We start from the raw sequence: 8239 nt of genomic DNA on the forward strand, positions 1-8239 counted from the left end.
AATTGAAAATACAATCTTAAAATTCATATGGAAACAAAAAAGATTCTGCATAGCTAAAACAGTCCTGAATAATAAAAACGGTACTGGAGGTATCACCATACTTGATTTCAAATTATACAACAGAGTCATGATAGTAAAAAGAACATGGTACTGGCAAAAAACAAAAAACAAACAAACAAAAAAGCACTGGCTGATCTTGCAGAGAGGATCCAAGCTCAGTTCCCAGCACTGACACGGTAGCTAACAACTGCCTGTAACTCCAGTTCCAGGCTAACACCCTCTTCTGGCCTCCACAGGCATTACATGCATATGGTACACTTACATACATGCAGGCAAGCACTCATACACAATAATAAATTAAAAATTAATAAGAGGTTCAAGTCAACGTGAAGATAAACAATAGTGAGGTATATGCAGGCAACATCAGAACAGCTAAATATACACAGCAATTTTCATTACTATTATCATGATTTCTGCATTGGACCCAAAGCTTAGACCTCTCTTTTCAGGAACACTCCCCACACTCCTATGAGACAAATCTGAAGGAAGAAACAAACGGCAATAAGAGGAAATTTCAATAATAACCAGATCATCAGGTAGAAAATCTGCAAAGGAACAGCAGACTTCAACTTCACAATCAACCAAATAAAAATAACTGACAAATTCAGGGCATCTCACTCAACAGAGAAGTATACATACCTGTCTCAAATATATCCAAAGCATTTCCAAAGATACAGTTCATTTCTAATTTCAAGCCATTACAAGTTTAAGAAGAATGAAACTATTCAAATTATCCTTTTCAAACAAAGTAGAATAAAACTAGAAATCAGTAGCAAAAGAAAAAGATGAAACAAAATTTTTTAATTAATTTTTGAAATTAAATAAATTACCTAGAGAACTGAAAACCATTAGAAAAAAATCAATTAAACTAGAAGTAGTTCTTTGGAAAGATAAAACTGACAAGCCCTATATCTGATTACCTAAGAAAAAATAGTGAAAATTAGTAAATTAGAGAAATGTAAGAAAAGGCCATACAGTTAGTGCCATGGGAATAAAAAAGATCATAATGGGGTATTATGAATAATTATATGCTAACATCTTAGACAACCTAGAAAAATGCATTGATCCTAGAAATATGCAACCTATCAAGACAAAATCAAGATGAGATTTCAAAGTCTGAACAGGTAAATTTAAAAAGGAGATTTAGTCAGTAATCAAAATTTATCAAACAAAGCCCAGGATCAGATGGCTTTGCAGGTGAATTCTCCTGAAATTTTAAAGGCAGCAATAGAAATTCTTCATACACTCTTCCAAAAGACAGAACAGGAACACTTCCAATTTTTTATGATACTATCAAGAAAAAAAAAAGAATCCTACAGATCAACAAACATGAATATAAATGCAAAAATCCACAACAAAACACTGCCATGCCAAATTCAACACCACATTAAAAAGATCAAACGAGACCACATGGGAGTCCTTACAAAGAAGCAAGGACAGTTCAACATACACAAATCAATATGATATATTAACAAAATGAAGGCAGAGCTGGAGAGATGGGTCAACAGTTACGAGCACTGGATGCTCTTACAGAAAACTCGGCTTCGAATCCCAGCACCCACATGGCAGCTAACAACCATCCATAACTCCAGTTCCAGGGAATCTGACTCCCTCTTCTGACCTCTGCAGGCAATGCATGACACGGGTGCACTTACATACATGCAGTCATAACACTCATACACATAAATTTTTTTAAATGAGTTGTTAAAAGCAAATCAAAAAAAATGAAAGAGCACTACCAAATTCATTCTATGAAGCTAGAATTAAATTCATACCAAAACCAGATAAGGGCACAACATAAAAACAAAGTTATACATCAATTTCCCTGGTGAACATAGATGCAAATGTCTCAAAAAAAATATTTGCAGACCAATTTTAAAACACATTAAGAAGTTTATACTCCATTACCAGGTTGGGTTGACTTCTGGGATACTAGGTTGGTTCAACATATACAAGTCAGAAAGTATAATAAAGCATAAGCATATCTAAGGATGAGAAGTCACATGGTCATGTCAATAAATGCAGAAAACTCATTCAACAAAGAAGCTAGGAATTAAAGAATCACACCTCAGCATAATAAAGGCTATATACAACAACAGCCAGCCTTATAGTAAATGGGGGGAAACTAAGAGCATTACATCTAAAGTCTAAAATAAACAAGAGTGTCTAGACTCACCACATTTATTCAGCATAGTGCTCAATGTCTTAACTAGAACAAGACAAAAGGAAGAAATACAAAAGGAAGGACAGAAACCCAGTTTTCCTTATTTTCAAACAACACAATCCTATTCCTTTTTATTTTTTTATTTTATTTTATGTGTATGAGTGTATTGCTTGCATGTATGTGAGTGCACCCGTGTTGTGCAATGCCACGGAAGTCAGAAGAGGGCTCCGGATTCCCCTGGAACTGGAGTTAAGGACAGTTCGTGGCTGCCATGTGGGTGCTGAGAATCGAACCAGGTCCTCTGCAAAAGCAGTCAGTTCTCCCAACTGCTAAGCCATCTCTCCAGCCCCATAATCCTATTCTTAAAAGACCCTAATGACTCCACCAGGAAATTTCTATATCTGATAAATGATAATGATATCATTACGAGATTTCTAATTATATTACAGAATCATAATTGTAAAAATAGCCTGGAACTAGCACAAAACAGACTAGACCAATAGAACAGAGGATCCAGAAATAAACTCACACAACTATGGTCGCCTAACTTTTGACAAAGTGTCAAAAATTATACATTGAAGAAAAGACAGCCTCTTTACCAAAAAGTGCTAGGAAAACTAAATTTCCACATGTACAAGAATGAAACTAGATATCTCTCTCTCTTTCTCTCTCTCTCCCTGCACAAAAATCAATTCAAAATGGGTCAAAGACCTTAATGAAAGACCTGAAACTTTGAAGCTAGTAAAAGGAAAATGTAAACAAAACACTTCAAGATATAGGCATAGGCAAGTCCTGAAAAGGACTTTGCAGGAAATAATCCCAAGAATTTATAAAAAACTTTTTCACAGCAAAGTAAACAATCATCAGAGTGAAGAGACAGCCTACAGAATGGGAGAAAGTCTTTGGCAACTGAAAATCAGAAACATTATTCAGGATATACTGCAAAAAATAAACAAAAATAAATCAGCCCATCAGTTGGGCTAATGAACTAAAGAGATAGTTCTCAGAAGAAAAAATGCAAATGGCCAATAAATCCTTGAAAAGAGAAGTCAGGCATGGTGGCACACACTTGTGACCCCAAGGAAGTAGAGGTAGGAGGATTGGGAGTTCCAAGCCAGCCTTGCCTACATAGTGAATTCAATGCCAACCTGGGCTATGAGAGACTGTCTCAAAAACAAACAAAGAAAATTACTTGAAGAAAAAAAAAAACAAAAAACACTGTTAACATTCTTAACCATCAGGTAAATTCAAGTTAGAACTGTTTTATGGACCAAAGAGAGAGTTCAGTTGGTAAAGTGCTTGATCCATAAGAATAAGAACCTGAGTTAAATCTCCAGCACCTACACAAAACACTGGGCATGGTAACACACACTTGTAATTCCAGTGCTGGAGAGGAGTGGGGGTCAGGTGGATCCCAGGTGCACACTGGCAAACCAGTCTATCCTAGCTTAATCTGCTCCAGGTCCCAGTGAGAGACCTTGTCTCGAAAAGGAAAAAGATGTATGGGACCTGAGAAAAAAGACCACAGGGTGACCTCTGGCCTTTACATGCATGCACAAATATATGCATACCACACACACACACACACACACACACACACACACACACACACACACACGTACCTACACACATACAAAGAAAAAGAAACAAAAAATTGCTTTGTAATTCCATCTCATCCTAATCAGAATGACTATCAACAAGAAAGCAAATGAGGGGCTGGAGAGATGGCTCAGCAGCACTGGCTGCTCTGGCCTAGACTCAGGTTCAATTCCCAGCACTCACACGGTGGCTAACAACCATTGGCAACTCTAGTTCCAGAAGATCTGACAGCCTCTTCTGCCTTTCACGGGCACTGCACAACATGAGTGCACTTACATACATGCAGGCAATGCACTCATACAGATAAAATAAAAATAATAAAAGTTTTTTTAAAGAAAACAAATGGCATAAAATGCTAGCAAGGAAAGGGGGAACCCTTATTTACTGCTGGTGAGAATGTAAACTGTGGAAATTAGTATTCCTCAAAAAACTGAAAACAGAACTACTATGTGCCCCAGCTATAGCACTCTTGAGCATACACTGGAAAGACTGAAAGTCAGCATACCTGAGATACTTGCACATTGACAATTTTTGCCATACTATTCACAATAACTATGAAATGAAATAGACTAGATGTCATCTATAAACGAATTGATACATGAAATGTGGCACAAATACATAATGGAATTTTAGGCTGTAAAGAAAAAAATGAAATCATGACTTTTCAGAAAAAAACAAATAAAACTGGAAATCATCATCTTAGCAATATAAGCCAGTACCATTTTCCCTTACATGCAAAACCTAGATATGAAGTTATATATGTGTGTATGTGTATATGAGTATGCATGGTTATACGTGTGTGTATGTTCATGAAACTAGAAAGGGGACCATGAAAAGAGGAGATGTTAAAGGGGGCAGAGAAGATAAAGCAGTACATGAAAGCAGAACGGGGACTGTGTGGGACAAGGAACAGACCCAGCCTGAGGGGGACAGCACAAAGGAAGGCAGTGGGGAGGGAAACCAGTAAGAACAAACTGTGGAGGCACACATGTAGGAAAATGCCAAAAGAAACCCGTTACTTTGTATGCTTGTCTAAAAATTTTTTAAGAACAGGAAAAAGTGGGACTGGAGGATGGCTCCATGGTTAAGAGCACTTGCTACTTTTCCAAAGGACCTAAGTTCAGTTCCCAGCGCCCATGTCAGGTAGCTCACAACCACCTGTTACTCCAAGTCCAGTAAATCTAATCCCCTCTTCTAGCCTCCATAGATACCCACACACATAGTACACACAGACATACACACATACACATAAATAAGAAATAATAGGGCTGGGGTGGGGTGGCGCACGCCTTTAATCCCAGCACTTGGGAGGCAGAGGCAAGTGGATCTCTGTGAGTTCAAGGCCAGCCTGGTCTATGGAGTATAGTGAGTTCCAAGACAGTTGGGGCTAGAGGGAGACCCTATCACTGTATACAAGAGTACCCATGTCATGCAATGCCCGAAGAAGTCAGAAGACAGTGTCAGATCCCCTGGAACTGGAGTTATGGACAGTTGTTAGCCGCCTTGTAGGTGCTAGGAATCATACCTGAGTATTCTGCAAGAGCAGTCAGTGCTCTTAACCACTGAGCCAAATCTCCAGCCCCATAAAATTCTTTTTGAGACACATCTTACTATGTAGCCCTGGCTGGCCTGGAACCTGCTATGGCCAAGACTGGCCTCAAACTCACAAAGATCTGCCTGCCTCTGTCTCCCAAGTACAGAGATTAAATGTGTGTGCCACCATCCAGCCCAAAAGTATATATTTTTAATTAATTTTTATTTTATATGTATGAGTGTTTTCCCTGCATGTTTTTAAGTGCATCACGTGTGTGCAATGCCCATAATAGAAGAGGGTGTTGGATTCCCTGGAAATGAAGTTACAGACAGTTGTTAGCCACTATGTGGGTGATAGAAAATGAACCCAGGTCCTCTGTAAGAGCAGCCAGTGCTCTTAACCACTGAGCCATCTCTCCAGTCCCAGAAGCAATTATTTTTTAAAAAATAAAAAATAAATTACAAAATGGAAAAGGGTATAGTTGTTCCTTGGTAACCACAGCAGATTAGTTCCAGGACCCCGGATATCAAAAATCCATGGATGTTGGTGCCCCTTACATAAAATGGCACAGTATTTGCATAAAACCTGCATATATTCTCTTGTACTCAAAATTGGTTTCTGATAAGAAATCCACAATTCTAACCATTGTTACTTTCGGTTTGCAACAGGGTTTTTCTGAAATTGGGCTTCCATTCCCCAATAGACTAGGAGACAAGGGTCTCACATTTAGATGTGGCTATAATAAACAGCAAATTCGTTTTGCAGCTTTCTCAGCCAGGCAGTTCAAGTGTGGCTCAGGTCCTCCCAGACATGAGGCCCAAAGCTGTTAGGAACTATCAGGGTTTGTGTGGACTGTACAGGCCAAGGTTGAGGCATAGTTGAAAACAGGGCCCAGAAGAATCTGGCTGAAGTGTGGTCAAGGAATCTATGTTAGAAGGCTCCAGTCACAACCTATTACTAAATTAACATCAGACAAACAATGTGGAGAGCACATTCTAGCCTAATCAGAGGCTAAGTGAGAAATGTGTGTCTGCAGAGAGAATTAAAAAATTAAAGCCAAATAAACATAATGGCACACCTGTGGAGTTGTGGCTAGCAAAAATCTAAGTGTCATCCTGTAAGACCCCCAGGTCTATGTCACATCTCCTCCCCCAGGGTCTCAGAATCTTCTCAGGTCAGAATGTTTGAATCACTGGCAACAGGTCTAAGCTCATTTGGTTCTGTTTCTTTGTTGAACTGGGAAATTGAGTCCAGCATTTCTGTGAATAGATCAGAGTTCTTAGCACCCCACAGCCTGGTTCTGCATTACTGTGAAGAATCCTCTTGAATCCTATGGGAGAGGTCTGCTGGGCTGAGTGTGGGTCCTGACACTCTGGGAACTCTGCCGTCTCCACCATCTCTCCCCTGATTCAGGTTCAGAGAGTTCCCCAAATATCCCCTCCATGCATTTGCCTGCTTCAAGCTTTCCTTCTCCATGCCTGTCTTGGTTGTTGGGTATAATCACTGGTTTCATTTGCCTGGCATCAGAGGATGGATGTGTGACAGAGGGAGACAGACAGACAGAACAATGGCAAGACAGAGATAAAGATAGAATGTGGCCAGTCACAAATGTGAATATCTGGGCTGCTTCTTGCCGGTCTTAGGGAATCACAGTGACACCAGCCACCTAAGTTGTGATCCCAGTGATCCCAGAATGGCCAAGAGACAGTCTCAGTCATACATTCCTCACTTACTCAACCACCTGTCTTACCACCTAGTATTTATCAGACATTGAAGACCCAGCCAGCTGCAGATTTTCAGACTAGTGGAAGAGAAGCTTGCTAAATAAAATCAGGGCTGTGCCAGAAAAACAGGCTGTTGGCCCACTGGATGGAGTTAATACCTGCAGAGGTCAGGAAACTGTTGCCCAAGGAGGTAGAGGTGAGATAACTGTGGACTCCTGCATCAGTGCAACCAGACACAGGACACAACCTGTGGATGGGAAGTCCCCAGTGTAAACAACCTGAGTAAAGTTTGGAGGCAACCAAGTGAATCAGGCACCCGATCAACGGCAGTTAGCTGAACATGGCAGATATGGACAGTCAGGGGTGAGCAAGAAACACAGCCTTTAGGACAGGCTGGCCAATCCTCCACCTGCTTTCTGGATTTCTTCTTATAGCATGGACCCTCAGATCTTGAAAACCAAAAGCAAGAATGGGCCATGGTATCAAGCCAAAGATCACCTAGCTGGCCTCCAAAAACTTATTCCTGGGATCCTCTCCATGGGGCAAAGGCCAGATGCAAGAACTTGGTGCATTTGAGGAAGTGAAAGCCAGAGGGAGGCAGAACATGGCATGAGCTGAAACCACTGTTTCACGGAAGAGAGTCACAAGTTACAGGAGGCAGGGATGATACTGACATGTATCTACCACACTAGAGGGGACCCTTAGGGGTCATTTGGCATGGTAGACAAGTGTTCTCAATCAAGTTTGGAGCCACAGCCACCTCCCTGAAGTAAGACATGTCCATATAGTGTAGAGGTAAGGTATGTCCATATAGTATAGAGGCCTCATGTACAGGGTCTCTCTGAGGGGCACATTCTGACCCACCTCCCAGGAGCTCAAGATTCCACGCTATAGCCAGAGCACTGGGAATTCTCCCATCCCCCTGCATCCAACAAGCCTAGTGTGGCCTCTTGGACCATGCTCCCCAGGCTTCATGGTCTCTCCACAGGCTATGGCTCAGAAGTCAGGCCACCGGTCAAGAAAAGTTGAGAAGGTCCCTGATGATGCCCCAGCATGGATTGCTGAAACCCAGGCAGGAGCTGTAGCATTTCTCCAGGGCAGAGGTGGCCACTTGTGGTCTGAGGGTCACATCCTGCCCAGCCCCATCTGTTTCTATAA

Source organism: Nannospalax galili, unplaced genomic scaffold (assembly GCF_000622305.1).
Source record: "Nannospalax galili isolate Female #2095 unplaced genomic scaffold, S.galili_v1.0 scaffold321, whole genome shotgun sequence".
Classification (NCBI taxonomy): domain Eukaryota; kingdom Metazoa; phylum Chordata; class Mammalia; order Rodentia; family Spalacidae; genus Nannospalax; species Nannospalax galili.